At 38.1% G+C, this 18,396-nt stretch overlaps 1 long non-coding RNA gene across 1 annotated transcript; it reads left to right on the top strand.

The window, feature by feature from the left end:
• The first annotated feature begins 8,008 nt into the window (after positions 1-8,008).
• LOC120760748 (uncharacterized) lies at positions 8,009-13,963 on the top strand. The gene is made up of 3 exons (XR_005703456.2): positions 8,009-8,176; positions 11,442-11,518; positions 13,219-13,963. It is a non-coding gene; the product is annotated as an uncharacterized LOC120760748 (long non-coding RNA).
• The last annotated feature ends 4,433 nt before the right edge of the window (positions 13,964-18,396 follow it).

Here is an 18,396-nt window from a genome sequence, read left to right as displayed (position 1 = left end):
TCTTTGGCAAAACAACTGAATGTCTGCATCCCACACACAAGCTCTCATCAAATACCAGACTTCCCAAATTTATGTTCAAGGATTGTGGCATCAGCTCCAAGAACAACTGTCCCAAGCTGGTTAGTGGAGACCAAGCCATATTTAGACAATTTACTGCACTTCAAAACAGTTGCTAAACAATAGACAGAAAAAGTTCTTTGTGTCAAAATGAAGATGTGTTAACTCCTGCAAGTTACCAATACTGCTGCCAGGATAAAGAGAGAAGGATAAGCATAGTGAATCATATTTTTTAGATTTAAGCTCCAAAGGTTTTGTAAAATGAAAGTTCTGCTTCTTACATTCTTGCATGTAAGAAGCTCTCTGAAAATCAGTAGCAATGTATTTACAAAGTAGGAAACTACTGCCGTAAAACAACCGCATAATGATTTACGGTTCACCAGGACAAAGAGCTTAACCTTTTCTCTGCCTGGTAAGGGCTCTGCACCTTGATACATTTAAGCATTTAATGAACATAGGTTATGGCAGTATGTTTCATATATTCCATCACACTGCACACATAGTGAATATGGCTGGTTTTTAAAGACAACCTTGCACTTAACCACAGCTTTTATCAAGTGATTCTCTGTGACAGGTTTTTGTGTCTTTGTTTTTAAACAACACGATGTATGGAAAGGGTAGAAAGAAGATAATTCAGGAATACTCCTGCTGTAGAAACTTGCATATAAATAGAGAATCAAAGAGATGTAATCCAGCATAATGCCTTTCTAATCTCTAAGAAAAAATAGTTGTTCCAAAAACATACACTGTACAGGCCTGGATATTAATTTTTAACTTCCTGGTGACAAAATAAACTGGGATACCAAATCACAGGCTTAGATGCTTAAAGGATGCTTTATTTCCCTCAGCATCTCCAACTCAGCAAAAGAGACACATGCTATTAAAGATAGATTTTGACCATATTAGAAGAGCCCTTGAAAATTCACAACAAAATGTAATCTAAACCAAGCATATAAAAAGATTTTTGGAATAAAGACTTAAGTTTTATAGCTCCTAATTCCAGATTTCTCTCTTAATACCAGGAGAGATGGGTGTCAGAGGGTAACAGAAGTTGTAGAGCTCAGCTATTTTAATATCTAGGCTAGTGATACTGCTACTGACCAACAGGTCACACCTGCAGGAAACGTCCAGCACAAAATATCAGGCCTGTCATCAGCTCTGAAAAAAATATATTTTGTTTTTGTTAAAATATCTTGATTTGGTTCCTGAAAATGCAAAGTATGACCACCACAACAGGATCTCCTTGGGGCAGAGGAGGAGAGGAGGCTATCCATGACCAAAATCTCCCAAATGGCTACTGAATACAGTAAACCAATCTAGCTGAAATGGCTTTGTGGATGAAATGTTGCTACAAGCACAGTTTGCTGGCTACTTTTATTTCAACAAGTGTTTAATAATGTTGTGATCAGATTATTAGAAAAAACTCACACTACCACACTTTTCTGCTGTCCTGTTCCTACCAACTTTGCAACAATTCAACTCAAGAAAAAAGTCAAAAGGAAAGCAGCATGAAAATCAGACACAGAAATTAACTGCTGCATTAAAAATAAGCTGATATGCAATTTCATGTGAGGCAGTTTTGTGCATTTGTTCCCCCACCTCACTTTGTGTAGGGGGTGGGAGAAGTATAACCTTGCTGGAAATATTAGTCTTCAGATACAAAAGTAAACACTTCTATTTTTAAGAAGTTACCAAAGTCACATGCCAAAGATGTCACAAGTCTAACAGCCACATTACAGCAACAACATCTGCTGGTGCATTTCCTGTGCTTCAAATATTATCCTTGATTTTATTTTGTTCTTTTTCTCATATTCAGCCAACCATTGTCTCCTCATATGAATACTGCTCCCACTACTTCATGACAGTGACATTGTTTTCGAAGATGAAGGCTAACAGACATTTATGGGAAATTTCTGCAGAGCTTCAGCATTTTGTTGGGGAAGGGGGTAAGGGAGAAAACACAGTGTTGTGAATGAGCCTTCCCACAGATGAAATATTCCACTTGCTGTTGCCAACAACAGCAGTGGAAAACATTAAGAGAAAAATATTTTGGCACTACAGCTGCAATAGCATATCCTTTCTTTTCCTTTACTCCTACCTTCTTCCTGTCTTGTAGAAAAATCTTGACCACAAAAGATTTACAAAGGCAGAACACTAGCAACAATGAAAATGTTTCCACATTTTTAAAAATACTCATAGAGTAAACTTTTCCCATCATTTAAAGCTACACTTACTTGCCAGGCAATTCGGAAATTGTTAAACTTTACTCCAGTTTAGAAACAAAGGTTATTTTTAGACCTCCTCCCTCCAGCTAAAAAAATAACCCCATGCTGCAACATTTCATCCACAAAACCATTTCAGCCAGACTGCGGTTTACTGTAGAGAGGAGCATGAAACCCAAAAAATGGTGGGACTGTCTCCAGGTTTTTTGTTCTATCTTCAGCTGCAGACAGTGTAAGATCTCAAGAACTTGCATGTCTGATGGATCTTGAAAACATATCCTGCATAAATTATGCTAATAGCAAGGATCAAATAAAAATAAGAAGAAATAAGCTTAAAATGGGTGATCTCCAAAATAAGTAAGAAGACAGATGTTGCTAGATTTTGTGGGTAAAACCTTATAGGCCTAGAAGTTCTTATTCACAGTTGTTCTTAAGCTCTTACAGAAAATTTAAGTGACAAAGACCATCACCACATGAAAACATAATATAGACTATGAAAAAGAAATCATCAATATGATCTGAATAACATCAATATGATATGAATAAGTACTTAGTTGTAGGCATGCTTTCCAAGTGTATTTTTTAAATCTCATTAATGACAATAGATGGAAATACTGCACAAAATCTGTTAAAAACTCTTCCTCTTACCTTTGAATTTGAACATTCAGGTTCAAATCCTGAATGCATCTAGGAGTTATGCCTGTAGCCTGCCTTAGTGTCTTGAAACTTTCTTCACATACCAAAACAAACTCTTCAGTATAACAATAATTTTCTTCACCCATCTTTTTTTTAAATAAATTTTATCTCCCTATGCATTATTTCTGTCTCCCATGGTAGTTGTTCTCCCTACCCCACCCCTTGTTTTGAACCCCATTAGAAGGGTTGTTTTTGAAATGCATCAATATTTACTTTGAGATTCCTCTCCTCACATAGCATATCAGGTTCATCTGATGGTTCTGTGTCTGATTTTCATTCAAATTATATACTCTAAAGATACTAACATTTCATTTCAGATTTTCCCATTAGAACAGATAATTCTAATTTCCACTTACCCTTAGGAATTTTACATTCCCTTCAAGTGGGCTAAGCTTATAAAATTGCAGGAAAATCAGATGAAATAGCAGTCATTGGCTTTGCTAGCAAAAACTGAAGGTTGGGGGACCAAATTTACTTTTTATTTAATTAATTATTAGCCATAATAAAGAGAAGTTGCAGCTTTTTAGAAACCTTAGGTTAAAAGTAATATTTAAACATTAACTTTTTAAAAAATAAATAATCACAGATAAAATTCTGGTGTGATTAAGTTTGTGCTTCTGAGGTAAACAAATAGGGAACACAGGTTCTACCGACAACTTTCTGAAACATCATATAACAGCTGTGAACATTAAACATTCCATAGAGGTCTTTGTCTTGTGTTGTAGCAATGGGGAACAAAGGCATGGACCCCCTTTTGCATATGAAGGGAATCACTTTATTGTATAAGTTACCCCCCTTTTATACTTTTAATCTCAACCAGACAAAACCCAAACATAACAGGAGAAGATTACCCATTGGCTGGCTCAGCTACAGTGCACTATCCATGGGTCATAATTATCTTTCATCCTCCACCTGTCCAATCTGCAGCTGTGCCTTCTTTACAGGGCCTTCTGGTAAACATAAGCCTTAATAACTTTAACAATTATAACCCCACATCCAAATTGTGTATTTTTTATTTTTAAGTTAGTAGGAACTTACCTTAAGAGATTTCTGCCAATATTTCTCCCCTCTCCCTGAATTTTCACTAAGGTAACAATATGCCATCAAAGGATGTCAGTTTTACTCTCTCTCAGCTCCAGAGTGGGTGTGTTCAGCCAGAATGCTTATGGACCAGTTGTGTAATGCCTACTGATTACAATGGCTTCTTTTATATCTCTATATGCTACTAGAGCATATAGTCTTTAATCATCCTTCCCTTTAATGTCTTTGCTGTTATGCACACAACTTCCATGATGCACATAGTTTCCATGTCTCACTAGCTAAGGTCTGCATTGAAATATTGTCCTGGGGTGACTTTTTGATACTTGTATCCCCAGTTGTCTATTTATGCTGTATGTTAAATTCTGTACCTTTAAGACTAAGTAACCCGATAAGTAACAGCCATGTTAATTAACCAATACACCCTTGCCCCTGATGAGTAACAGCTATATCCAATAAGGATGAGTGAGATGAAAGAGGGGGTTAGCTGTTATGGGGAGGATCATCATGGAGAAGCAACCTTGAGGAGCATGGAGCAGAGACTCATGAAGCAGGATCCTGGAGAGAGAGAATCACTGCTGTGAGACTAGTTCTGAGGAAAAAGGGGGAGAAAGAAGGTGCACAGAGTTTGTTTTGAAAACAGCATTCACTCCTCTGCATTCCTGGTCCTGGACTGTGCTCAACTGAGACGGACAAGCAGCGGCACGGAGACCTGCTTTGCTCTTAGTCAGTTTTAGCTAGCTGAGGCAGAGAAGCTCTCTAAACTGTTTTTTTCTTCTCCTTGGGACTGTTTAAACCTGTCCTGGATTGAAAAACCCAGAGAGACACTTGGATCTTAGTCCTGCACTCCCCGGGGCCCAGGACAGCATTTTTCCAGCACCAGAGGAACTGATAAGAGACTGAGTGAGCTGAGCTACCCACAGCAAGGATGTTCTGAATTTACCATTCCACTTCAGAGCAATGAGAGGTTTTATTGTTTCATATTATTCATTCTTTATGCTTGTGGACACTTTGTTTGCTAAATAAATAATTTTTTCCACTTTTCTCTGAGGAAGTTCTTTTCCCAGACTGGCTGGGGGGAGGGGCCATTTGGGTTTGCTTCCCAGAGGGACCCCATTCAGGGGTTCTCTCACAAATTTGCCCTAAACCAGGACAAATGTTAATGGATATCTTGTCGAGTTGTGTTAGAGTAGATTTAACCAATCCAGTGGAACTTGCTATTTACTATGTGCACCTTTTGTGTAGAGAAGAGGGGCTGACAATCCCAAGCTTCCAATGCCACAGATGGGCTGCAGTCCACATTTCTTTTTCCACTCTCCTCCTTTTCAGGGCAGTACACTCTATGTCACTCATATCCAGGTAAATACCCACCCATTTCTGAGGGGTCACTAAAAAGACTTCTCTGCTTCAATTAATGCAGTCTCACTTGGACATCCTCACAAACAAGACTGACAGCCAAATTAAATTTTACAGCAAGAGCCTGGTTTCCTACCTAACTCAGCCTTGCTTGGGCAATTTTTAATCTTTCTTAGAGTTATAAAGCTATAAGTTATTAATCTGCTCCAGGGACAATAACAGACCATGCCATTTGATCCTATAACCTGCTTAAATTTAGAGGTAATTAGCAGTTAATTACTTAGGAAAATAGTATGATCTTCCAGTTTGTTTTCTGCAGTTTCTTGGTGAGTCTAAACCACACATAAATGAGATTCAAAGCCATCTTAAAACAGTCCCACAGAAGACAGTATGATTTGCTGGATCAGTTGTCAAGAAAACATGTAACACATCAAGAAAACACCACACCAAGAACAAATAGTAATATGATAAAAATCCCCTTTAATTTGATGACAATCTTTTCATTCTCTCAAAGACGTCCCACGTTACAACATTGATGGGATAGATAGATAGATAAGTAGATTGATCAACTGATCTCATAATACAGCCACATAAGCACCTTACAGGATCTTATTTCACAAGGATCACTCAATGGAAATCACACTGACACAAACACTCCTACCACATTACACTCTTTGCCATTTAGAGCCAACTGTAATGCCACTAGCCCAAGTAGGATACACATTCTAGTTTTCTAGTTTGTCAATTCAATTTCAAGCTTTCTAGTTTGCCTGCCAGGACTGTAACAAGAGACATGCTTTGCACATTATGAAGATGCTTGTAAATTATTACTGGTCTTAGCACTTACTGAAGAACAGAATATCTAAAACCACCTGCAATATAATCATATAAAATTAAATACATATATATTTACACACAGTATGACAAAACAATATGTCATCTCCATATGAGTCTTAATATAAAAATGTATTTTGACTAAACAATAAATTAGATTAAATACAGAGGGCTTTTTCAATTGAGTAACTCCAACCAACCCAAAAGTGAGATATTAAGTGGATCACTAGCCAACCACAAGCACAGTCACAAACAAGCAGGTGAATTTCAAAGGAAAATATCAAATATCAATACCTTAAAGAAGAAAAATAGTTCCATTTTTTTCCAATCTTGATCTATTGTCTGTAAGCATGTGAAAGCACTCAATTAAACACAGATATTTCAATTTGATGAGAACATTGTTTCTATCATTAACCTGCTCAATAAAACAGTCCAGGGCTTATTTACTGTAAGCCAGTTAACAACTGAATGAAATATGTTAACACAATTTACAATTTCTATTTACAGATGTATAATATCTTATAAATAAGACAAGAAAATTAATTGTATTCTTTATTACACTCAGCTTGCACATAAAACCATGGTAAGCATTTCCCTGCTCAAAATACAGCTAGCAGCACATGCCAATATAATTTGGCACCTCTGGCTAACATTTATACTTGGTTTAAAGTAAGAAAGTTTCAAAGGAAGAAAGCCAAACTCAAATGTAGTCAAAGCATCAAGGAAAAGGGTCTTCAGAAAAACAAACAAACGAACACAAACCCCTGGAAAAAACAAACCACTAAAAAAAACCCAGGAACTAAAATTCTAAAAGAACTCCTATTTGGATCACTCTAACATAACTATTTCCAAAACCAACATTCATAGCTACATTAGATTAAGAAAGAGATATTAAGTTCATTAAGACAACCATTAATTGATTTAAGTTCAAAAATTACTTTTTGGAATGCTTTGTACTGCATGTAAAGCCTTATTAGCAGCTAAACCTAAACTAGGTAACTTAATTGTCAGCTGGAGATGAGGGGAGTTTCATCAAAAGACATCTGTACAGTGCTTCAACTTTTAACACATATTTCACCCATCACATCAATGTTCTAAGAGCTATAAAATTATACTTTCTTATTTAAAATTACTCAAATCTTCCAAATCTGGTCTCCAGATTTTTTTAATTTCCTGGAAGTCTAGACATTCGTGTGATTCAGAGCTCTCTGTTCTACACTAAAAATTATTTAATCACAACACAACAAAGATAAATAATAATTTTTAAAAGGAAAGGAAAATAAAAGAATTGTTAACATCTATTTTATATATATAAAATATAAAATAAAAATAATAAAACAAATTCACCAGTAAAGACAGAAATTACATCCTTAAGACAACTTGCTTACAAATAAGGTACAATATTGAACATTCAACATTTTGGGTAAGTACCTAAAAAAAAAAAAAAAAAAAAAAAAAGGCTTCTGTAACTCTAGTGACCTCTCACTAACCATGTAAATGCGCAAGATTATTATGTATTATTTGCTTAGCCGTGAATTGAATTATACTGTATTTCAGAGAAAATCAAACCAGAGCATTCAAGTTTGAGGTAGTACTGAAGAGACATGGGTGTTGTAATGCTTGATTGTGTTCTTTATATCTATCTCTGTCCGACTGCTGCCCATCCCCCTCGGCCCGGGTCCGGTTTCCCCCCCCCTCCTTCTGAACACTGATTGGGTGATGCCTCTGGGTCTTGCCCATGGGCCCTGCCCTCTGGGGGAAAAAGACACGGCGGGGGAGGGGCCGGGGACACTCGGGACCGGCGAGCGATTGGGACAGTTCAGCAAACGAAGCAGGAAAAGTGAATACAGCTGTAAAATCCCAAAGGAGCCTGGAATAGACTCTCCTATTTTGCCATCAGCAGCTGTCAGATCTCGTGGGGAAGGCTACACATGGGTAGACGTGAAGTCCTCAGCTTACTGCAAGATATACAGGTACTGTCGAAATCAATCAACAGCTGTTGATTCATAATGAGAATCTGTATCAAAGACAAACATGCTTATCTAATGCAGAAAAAGAGCCAGAAGCTTCCCCTTCTTCAACTCTCTCTGCTTTTTGCCCCTGCTTTTGTAGAAAAACTGTCACTGAGTATCTTGGTTTTGAAAGACAGTTGTCTGCCAAAGAAAGCTAGAGCCTCCCTTGGAATGGAGAATGTAAACCCCTTCCCTCCAGATTATTATAATTTTGTAATTGGTTGGTCAGAGTGTTGGAAGCAATCCAAATAAGTCCTCCTGGAGTAACAGATATGGTTCTGTGGAGTAGAGATGGTCCTGTAGAAAGTCCAGGGGTAATGAGATGGGTCCGGTCTTCCTCTGGGAATCCGGTGGAAAAACTGGATACCTTGTTTCCTTCAGTCCCAGATTTTATCTAGCTAGGAACAGTTGGTTCTGCCCCCACTAGCTGGAGCATCTCACAATGGGATTATGTAATGTGTTATGCCACTGGTGAGCCTTAATGGCCCATTATCAGAAGATGTCCCCCTGTAGGATGGAGGGGTGGTGAAAGAGATAAGAAACACTGCCCCACGTGGTTGTAATGGCTGGGCCATTATCAGAAGGCATCCGCTCCCCTCCCCCCTGGAGTAAGAAGGATAAAACATCTCCCAAAAAACAGCTTTCAAGAGATTAAAATAGAATACACATTTTTAGGTTCCATAATCCAAGACACTGAGTATGTTTTACTGTGATGGAATGATGTATGAAAGGAAAAAGGGACATGATTCAAGGGTACCTTTCATTCAGATGTTCACTGTTCACAGTAAGTTTTCACACACCACATTTGCAAGACAAGGCTAAAAACCACACACCCCAAAATGACTACAACATACTACTAAAAATTTACATGTAACTTTCCTTTAACTGGTAAGATACAGTCTGAAAAGAACCTCCAATCTGTACAAAGAGCTGTCATTTTTTGAGAAGAAAGTGTTAAAAGGGAAGATTTTCTCATTAATAGACAAAGAAACTATTTCTTAACTATAAGCTTTTCTTCTTCCTCCCCTCCCTGCAATGCCAACTTGCAATATCGGGGAGAATTTATCAGAAGCAGCAGAGCAGCACCAGGATTTGGCTCTGAAACAGCTAGTTTATTTTTCTTCATATTAATAAGAGTTTCATAGTACTAGGATATGATTCAAGTACCTGCAGTGTTGGCAAGGAAAGAGACACTTTTAGCTCTTGCTTTTCTGGAACAATGCTTTATGAAGTACATGCTGTAAGTTAAAATACAAATGGGTATTAAATTGGTATTAAATTTAAACTACTTGGAATCATCTCTTCACTGTCTAACTTCTGTTTGCTCCCATCCCACATGTAAGTATCAAGCAACCATCAATCAAAATGTAACAGCAGCAAAGAAGAATGGTGGGTCTGCCTGATGCTCACATCAACAAAGGAGGCTGGGTAATAAAGTCAAGGTTGTTCTTCTGTAAACTGCACCCAGAAATCTAGGGATTATCCCAAACTGACTTAGATACAGACACAGATGTATCAGACACATGAATGTATTTGAACAGGGAGTATGTTGCAGGGAAGTGGCATTGAAAAGACACATAGATGTGGCCCTCTAGGACATGGTTTAGTCTTATACTTGGAAGTGATGAGTTAGCATTTGGACTCAATGATGTCAGAGGTCTTTACCAGCCTAAAGAAGTCTCAATCAATTCTGGTCCTCTCCTGGTACACTACTTTTTACACTGAACCTGATCAAGAGGGTCTTTAGGCAGTTCCTTCACTAAACAATCTTCCTTCCAAAAATACTATTTCTGCTAAATTGAAAACAAATAAATCCTAAGAACTTTGGAACCAACCTCCAAAAGAATAGACAGAAGAAATTTTTAAAGAAGTGCATACATAATTACCACTCCTATGATGATAGCTATAATGCTGAATATATAGCTGTTTGTAGCGTTCAGTGGCAACAGAGATCATAGTGTCCAGGGAGGTTACAACCACCAGCAGGGAAACAGATGAGACAAGTCTTTTTTGTTAAACTTGAGAATCCATTTATTCCCCCCCCACCCCGGGCTGAGGAGGGGGTGAAGACAAAGAGGGATGCAGGGGCAGGGTTGTGAGGTTATATAGGGTGTTGTAGGGGTGAGGTTTTCAAAGGAGGAGTTAACAAGGTAAGGTGACCTTAAGAGGGAGCACTCACAGCTGTTCATCTGCAGTCTGCAACACAGCTCAAAAAATGGCCACATTCCTTCCACATCCTCTCACACCTCCCTCTTAAACCCTCAGCAGGATTGTAAGGTGTCTGAAGAATACGGAAGGGGGAAGATGGGAGATGGAGATTCAACTAGAATCTGAAGTTGGTGCAAATACCTTGAAGTGAAAACAGCAACTACCTTTTAGATTAACAGACAATAACATTCTCATTCTGGGAAGTAAACCATGCATATTAGCAAGTAAAGAAACTGTTTGATTACCCTAGAATAACAGGAGTCAAACATTAACCAGGCAGAACCAAGCGATCAAAAGCCCTATCCCTGGACAAAAGCCCTATCTTGTGAAAAAGACCTATTAAGCTTTCCCAATATTTAATTTTACCACAGGTATCCCATGGAGCAGAGGAAAGGATGTGCAATTTTACACAGCAAGGGAGAAGAGTAAGGGAAGACAGTAGTGAAGTGCAGTCAGGAATGCTGCAGGCAGAAAGTCTCTAGTCTGTGTTATCCAGGAGATCTTTATTCTTTCTGTGAGTGATTGGACTGAAGGACTAAGGATTAGAGCATAATGCAAAATGGGAAAATTAAAGTACATAGACAACTCTCTTGTGATTTTTTTCTGCAAATTAACATAGATAAATCCTTCATGCCTCAGGGAGCAGGGGTCACACACTTCCTTATTTGTAGACTGAATTCCAGAGCCATGTGTCATCCATTGTGCATACATCACCCATATGCCCCTCACAGATCCTTGGCAGACACTGCCTTATTCTGTCAGAATAGCATAGTAGTAAAAGCACATGATTATACAAGTCCAATTACCTACTACAGCGCCCTATTCCCTGACAGCAGCAGGGAACATTACTCTACAAAGGAAGGAAATAAACCAAAGGTAAGTCAGCCCAAGGGGAATTACCAGAAACATGTATTCCTAGAAACTTTAACATTAATATAAAATTGATTTTCTTAACAAAGAAAGAAAGTATTACTCACCTCTGCAGGAAATTCTTTGGCTATCAATTATTTGTTTGCAGATTCCACAGATACTGGATTTGTTAGAAGACTTATTTTTGAAGGTGTGAGACCCTGAAGCTGTTTCTTAACGCTGGAAGTAAGAATAACATCAGACCTTCACTCAGCTTTTGAGTCATAATTTTAAGGGAAATATAAATAATTTTAAAATAAAAGTGACAGTGTTTTTATATATAGTAACGCACATGTATAAAATAATTTAACAGTATACTTTTGCATATAGTACAATTTAACAGTCATGTTATATTTAGCAATATAATAGTAGTAACATGAAAGTGCTCTCACTCTCACTCTATAACTAAGCTTTCCACTCTCAAGTGTGGGAGACAACAGAATGTGAGGAACCTCTTCCCATAACAGGATGTGGCCATTGCAATTCATTTTTTTATCAGAACTTCATAATTCATTCTATAAATTATCTTTTAAGAGGAAATACAGAATAATGTCTATGATACGACCCAGCAGTCTTCTGACCTAAGGTCTCATCTACATAAAAACTAGCATTAGCTCAGTTTAAACTGATTAAAAATATCATAAGTACTGCCCTATCACAATAGCCAATTTAACTAAAGGTAACTTAAAAATCCCATTGTTTCTTTCCTGCATAAGAAACATACACTAGTTTAAAGTAGCATTATTTCCAAAGTAGCCAAAATATCATATTGAAATATAATGCAATTACAGAATTTCTAACTGGGGACAGAATTTAAAAAGTCAATTACCATATTTGCAATGGGTATTTTATAGCTTCTATAACTTAGGAAACATTTAGGTAGAAAAACAGAGGAGGCAACCAAAAGCCTTTGACAGCAATTATCTTTTCTAGAAGGTACAGAACACCAGTCATGTTCATTGGCAGACTTTGGAAATATCAGTTACCTATACAGAAATAAAAATACATTTCACCAGACCATGAAAACCTCCAAATGCTCTTCACATTTCTTAATTTTCATTTCACATTTTCACCTTACTGTCCTTAAAATACTGTAAATAAGCCTGCATTCAGCACTAACACCTGTGCTGAGCTTTTGCAGCACAAGTGTCTAAGAAGCAGAAAGCTGTCCCGTGGCTGGACCATTGCAATACCAGACTTCCACCTGTCTGTCAACTGAGAAAGTTTCCCAGCATGGTGTAGTGCACATGGTAATATGGTAAAGAGGTATCACAAGATTTCCTTGTGGCTTTAAGCAACTCAAAATGGCTCTAGGCAAAGGTTTACTGACTCCAAAAATAACTAAAACACAACTACATGACAGGCACAAGAACAGTCATAAAAATCAATGACACTTTTCAAGTACAGCCTCCACATGGGCCTATCCAAAACTCCACAGAAGCCCCAAGGAACACAGATTGCAACAAGTGACCACACTGAGCAGTCTAGGGGCTGAAAGGCTATCCTCACTGGGGATTCACAGTCAGCTTGATCTTAAGAAGAGCTTCGGAAAATACTGTAGGTCTTACCCACAGTGTAAAGCCAAGATAATTCACTTACGTCCATAAACAATAAATTAGAGACTACGGGAATAAACCTTAGTCTGGACTTCCAGGAAAATCTTTCCAATTGTAAGGTGTATTAATCAGCAGAAATCAGTGAGAGAAATAATCTACTAGTCCGCATCCTTGGAAGTCTGAAACAGAGGACGAAACATTTGAGATATTAACCTGAATTGTATACAGTGCTTCATAGTGTATTGGGTTTGTATGACCAGGTTTTGGTGGGCAGGGTGGCTACAGCAGTGGCTTCTATGAGAAATTGATAAAAGTTTCTTCCATTTCCAGTACAGTCAATGCCAGCCGGCTCCAAGATGGTCACTGCTGGTCAAGGCTGGGCCAATCAGAAATCATAGTAATGCCTCTATGATAATATTTTTAAGAAGAAAAAAGTTATTGTGCAGATATAATTTTGGCCAGAGAAGAGCAGGGTGAGAACAGGTGAAAGGAACCACTCTGCAGACACCAAGGTCAGTGGAGGAGGAGGAACAGGTGCTCCAGGCATGGGAGCTGAGATTCCTCTGCAGTCTGTGGTGAAGACCATGGAGAATAAGCTGCCCCTATGCAGCCCATGGAGGACCACAGGGATGCAGAAATCCACTTGCAGCCCATGGAGGAGATCCATGGTGGAGCAGGTGGATGCCTAAGGGGAGGCTGTGAACCTGTGGGAGACCTGTGCTGGAATAGGCTCCTGGCAGGGACCTGCAGACCCATGCAGAGGAGGGAGCAGGTTTCCTCGCAAGATTTGTGACCCCATGGATGACCCACGCTGGCGCAGGCTGTTCCCAAAGGACTCATGGAACAGTGACCCACATTGCAGCAGTTTATGGAGAACTCTAACTTGGGGGACGGATTTACAGCAGAGGAGTTTGCGGAGCACTATCTTCCATGGGAGGGACCTCATGCTGGAGACAGTGGAAAGACACCTCTCCCTGAGCAGCAGCAGAAACAACTTGTCATCAGTTGGTGATAATTCCCATTCCCCACCTCCCTGCACTGCTGGCAGGGGGGAGGAGGTAGAGCTGGGAAAAACGTAGGGGTGGGGGAAGGCATTTTTAAGATCTAATTTTATTTTTCATTAGCCTGCTCTCATTTTGTTAACAATAAATTCAATTAATATCTCTAATTCAAGCCTGGTTTGCCCACTATGTCATTTGGTTAGTCATCTTGCTATGTCCTTATCTCAACTCATGAGCCCTTCCCTGTCCAGTTGCATAGAAAAATGATAGAGAAGCTTTGGTGGGTGCCTGTCCTCTAGTCAGGGTCTTTTTGGTGCCAAACCCAGAAAGGAGTCTGCTGTGATTTAAGCCCAGATGGAAATTAAGTACCACACAGCTGCTAGGTCCCCTCTTTCTTCCCCCAAATGGAATGGGGAGAAGAATTGATGTGCAACTTGTATGTTGAGATAAGAACAATTTATTCATAATTATTATTGTATTTTACTTTATTATTGTATTTTACTTTATTTTCAATGGTAAATAATAAGGATTATAAAAAGGAAACAATAAGTGATGCACAATGCAATTACTCACTACCCACTGACTGATGCCAGAGCACCCTTCTGAATGCAGATCAGCCACCCTTTCAGTAATTCATACAAGTTTTTATATAGAGAGCATGTTTTATGGTGACCTATCCCTTTGGTCAGTTTAGGTCAACTATCTCAGCTACTCTCCCTCTCAGATTGCTTTGCTCACCTCCTCACCAGAGACCATGAGAAAAGAGGGAGAAAAAGAATCCTTGACTTAATATTAACACAACTTGGCAAAACACAAAATGTCAGTGTGTTACCAACACCATTTCATACCAAATCCAAAACACAGTCCTGTAACAACTACTGAGAAGAAATTACCTCTACCCTAGCTAAAACCAAGGTAATTAGACACTTTGATCACTTCTTGTAGAAATCAGACACAAATTCCCCTGTATGACATCTGCAGCATGTTACTTCAGGCTAAATTGCAAGACAGTGTCAAAAGTATTATTCATATCAAAAATAAACAATAAAGAAAAAGAACAGCTGAACTCCAGAATTACATAGTAACATAGCTGATGGCAAACAGATCAAAGTTATTAGGTTTGAAAAATCTCTGTCATGTTGGGGGTTGTGGTTTGTTTGGTTTTTTTGCTTTGTTTTGTTTTGTTTTGTTTTGTTTTGTCTTTGAAACTACAGGAGATGCTTTTAAGGAGACAGTGTTCCAGGAGGAAGAAAAAGTGTCATTACATGCAGGTAACTTATCTAATCCAACAGAAGAAGGTTATATGCCATACTGGGTTTGGGCAGTGTTCCCAATTCCATTTCCACAGCCTCTTCTATATTTAAAATAAAATAAAATAAAATAAAATAAAATAAAATAAAATAAAATAAAATAAAATAAAATAAAATAAAATAAAATAAATAATAAAAAAAAAGGCAATCTTCACTGGTTGCTCCACAAGAAAGACACCAAGGAGAAAGATAAGAGCAAAACCTGGAAGAAGCCAGTGCAGATGCACAGGGTCCAGACTCAGGTTTTGCCCAAAGAAAAAGCTGTAATTACATGTGGTCTCAGTTGATAGCATTCTGAAAATTGCTCTGGAAATATTTTGCCATGCTGTGCTCTCTGTGCCATGCAGAAATCTAATGAAGCTGGAACTCTGTCCCAGACTTACATCGATGTAACTGCAGACTGTGAAAAAATTTACAGATGCATCCTCAGCTATGATGGATTTCAAATACTACTCATGAAAGAGCATTTTCATTAAATAGCTACAGGCTAAACATCATCAGATGCAAAATTCACAGCAACTCTGTCAAAGGCAGTTTACACAAAAAACTCTCCAGACTGAAATTAAGCTAATAGAGATTAAAATGGTCAAGATCCACAACTTTGTTTTTGGCAATACCAATACAGCAATTCCTTCTTGACAGAAACTTAGCACTGGTTCATTACACCTATAGAAGAGGTATTCCTAATATTATTCCCAAATATCATACCACAACATAACAGTTAATATTTCAATGAATAACAGACTAAGCAACATTAGTTTATTTCAACTTCATGTTTCCAACACATAAACTGCAATTGTGATAACAGTTCATTCTTTAAAGAGGCAGTCAGAGGGTTTTGATCTTTTATTAAATAATCAAGGAAATATTTTAAAATTAAACCTTTTCAAATAATCTTCTAGAAAACTGTAAAACTATATTCATTGAAAACAAACAAAAAAGGCACTTAACTGAACAGAATTCGTTCCCTACAAAGTCATCCAGGCAGTGACTAAGTTATATTTATGAGAAAATAAAAACCTCAATAAAAATTACTACTTTTGAAATGAAATCGTTTATTTCAGGTGTTACTCTGTGTTGATGTGGAAGCTCAAACCTGTTTGTACATTATTTCTCCTTCTCCAAAACTTGTAAAAATCCATGTCACATTCCAGCTAAAAGAAAATTATAAACATATATACAAAGCCCTATTAACTTTCCCTATGGCAGGCTCTAGTCCTGCTGAATTTTACATGGCTTCTTAGCCTAACACCAGAATTATATAAAGCAAAAATATGTTTTATTCACTTCCCACCTGTGGTCATACAAATTCCTTTTTCTTATCCTCCTTACCAATCTATACTGCAGTTTCCTAGGACCCTCCTTGTGCATTCTTCTACACTCCAAGGTAGCTTTAAATCCACTGGATGATATAATGCTTACAACTATTATTTTAAATACCTGGAGGGAGAAGCCAGCAATGTATTAGCATAATAGGTATTTCACCACCTTTTATAGTCTAGAAAAATGTCCATAAGTGATGTCCAAAAGAAAGGTTCAGTAAGAGATGACTGAAAGAAGTCTTCATGAAAAGGCTCAGCCCCAGCTCAAAAGAGATAGCCTGTGCAAAACTAAGCTACATAAATAAATCACATGACTAATGAAAAAACAGCACACCAAACAGAGGAATGTCACCTCTCAGCCCTTTCTATTAAGTTTGCTCAGTGTTACTTCTGTTATTTCTCCAATTCCTTTCTTCCTTCTTACTTGAAGTGCACCACAGAAGTTGCATGATTTCTGCCCAGTTACTTAAAGATCCCAGGGAAAAATCAAATAATAAAATCCCTTCAGGTTACCCACATTTTCACATAACTAGCATTCCTCAAGCAAATATTGATGAGATAGAGCTGCCAGAATACAACAGTTGGTATTATACTGATGAAATGAAATAGTTTTGAGTTTCTCTACTCTCCACACAGTGAAATAGTATTTTTTCAATTTTCTTCCTCCTGAACCAATACTCCATATTTGGTACAGATTTCATTTCCAGAAAAATATTTAAGAATGCCTACTGTGCATACAGACCAAGTAATATATTATCCATCTCCCCACTAAACCTGGCTTTTAGAATAGGGCTGACCATAACTTACTGGTGACTATAAAAAGTGATTGTATCAAAAGTCTCACACAAGGATAACATGAATATACAGTGAAGAACTTCCTGGAAACAGCAAAGAGCATAGCATATGAAATTCTCTGTAGCTCTCATATATGAGAATCTCTTCGAAAATATATTATTGCTTCAAAAGTAGCACTGCATTTTAGCCAAATGATATTAACTAAACCTATCACACCCATTTAAGTACATCCACATCACCACCAGTGAATATATAAATATTGCAGAACCTATCTACATGACAAGAATATGGAATGGTGGCAAAAGAATTAGAACACCAAAGTTTTTATACTGTCTGAAATAACTTCACTGCTCCCTAATACAAGGGAAGATCTATGCCTCATGTACTACTCTTTTGTGCACATTTGTCCATTGTAGACAGTTCACCTCAGAGGAGGTCCTTCATCTATGTGGGAAATGACAGTGCTCAGAAAATAGATTTTTAGGCTCCAGGCAGTAGCTTGAAGCCTGTGAGAAAAGCCAAGTACATAACTCTCTCACTTGGGCCTGGGAAATTGTTGGAGTCCAGGCCATTCCTTTGGCTGCCCTGGAGGGTCAGAGACCTGGACAGGGGGTCTGGGACCCTGGCACAGAGCCCACAGAGACATTGGCTTTGATCCCAGTCCATGGGAAAGGCTTCCTGCTCTGCAGGAAGGATTGCAAGCCACAAGAGTGTGAAAGATAGTAGTTTAGCTTATCACAGGGTGAAAAAACAGTAGGTTTGGGTTTTTAGTATGGAAGTGGATGGGAGCAAGATGGAGGATTTGGGGCATTGTCTCCTGCTTCTTCTTTCTTCTTCCCTCACTCCATTTTCTGCAGTGACGGTGGCACAAAGTAGTTTCAAGAGATTGGGTCAAAGTAGGGATGATCTTTTTAGTATAAGTGATAGGTATTGGCAAATAATGATACATAAAGAACACGTAGCAATTAGTATAAAAGATGGCGACAGCCCAGCCCGAGGGGAGTCAACAGATGCCCGAGCAGCTGCACAGACCTTTGTTGGGCACTGAGAAAATTGTAAGATAAGAAACAATAAACAAAG

The sequence above is a fragment of the Hirundo rustica genome, chromosome 1, assembly GCF_015227805.2.
Source record: "Hirundo rustica isolate bHirRus1 chromosome 1, bHirRus1.pri.v3, whole genome shotgun sequence".
Taxonomy (NCBI): Eukaryota; Metazoa; Chordata; class Aves; order Passeriformes; family Hirundinidae; genus Hirundo; species Hirundo rustica.
This window is presented reverse-complemented; position numbering and strand designations above follow the sequence as displayed.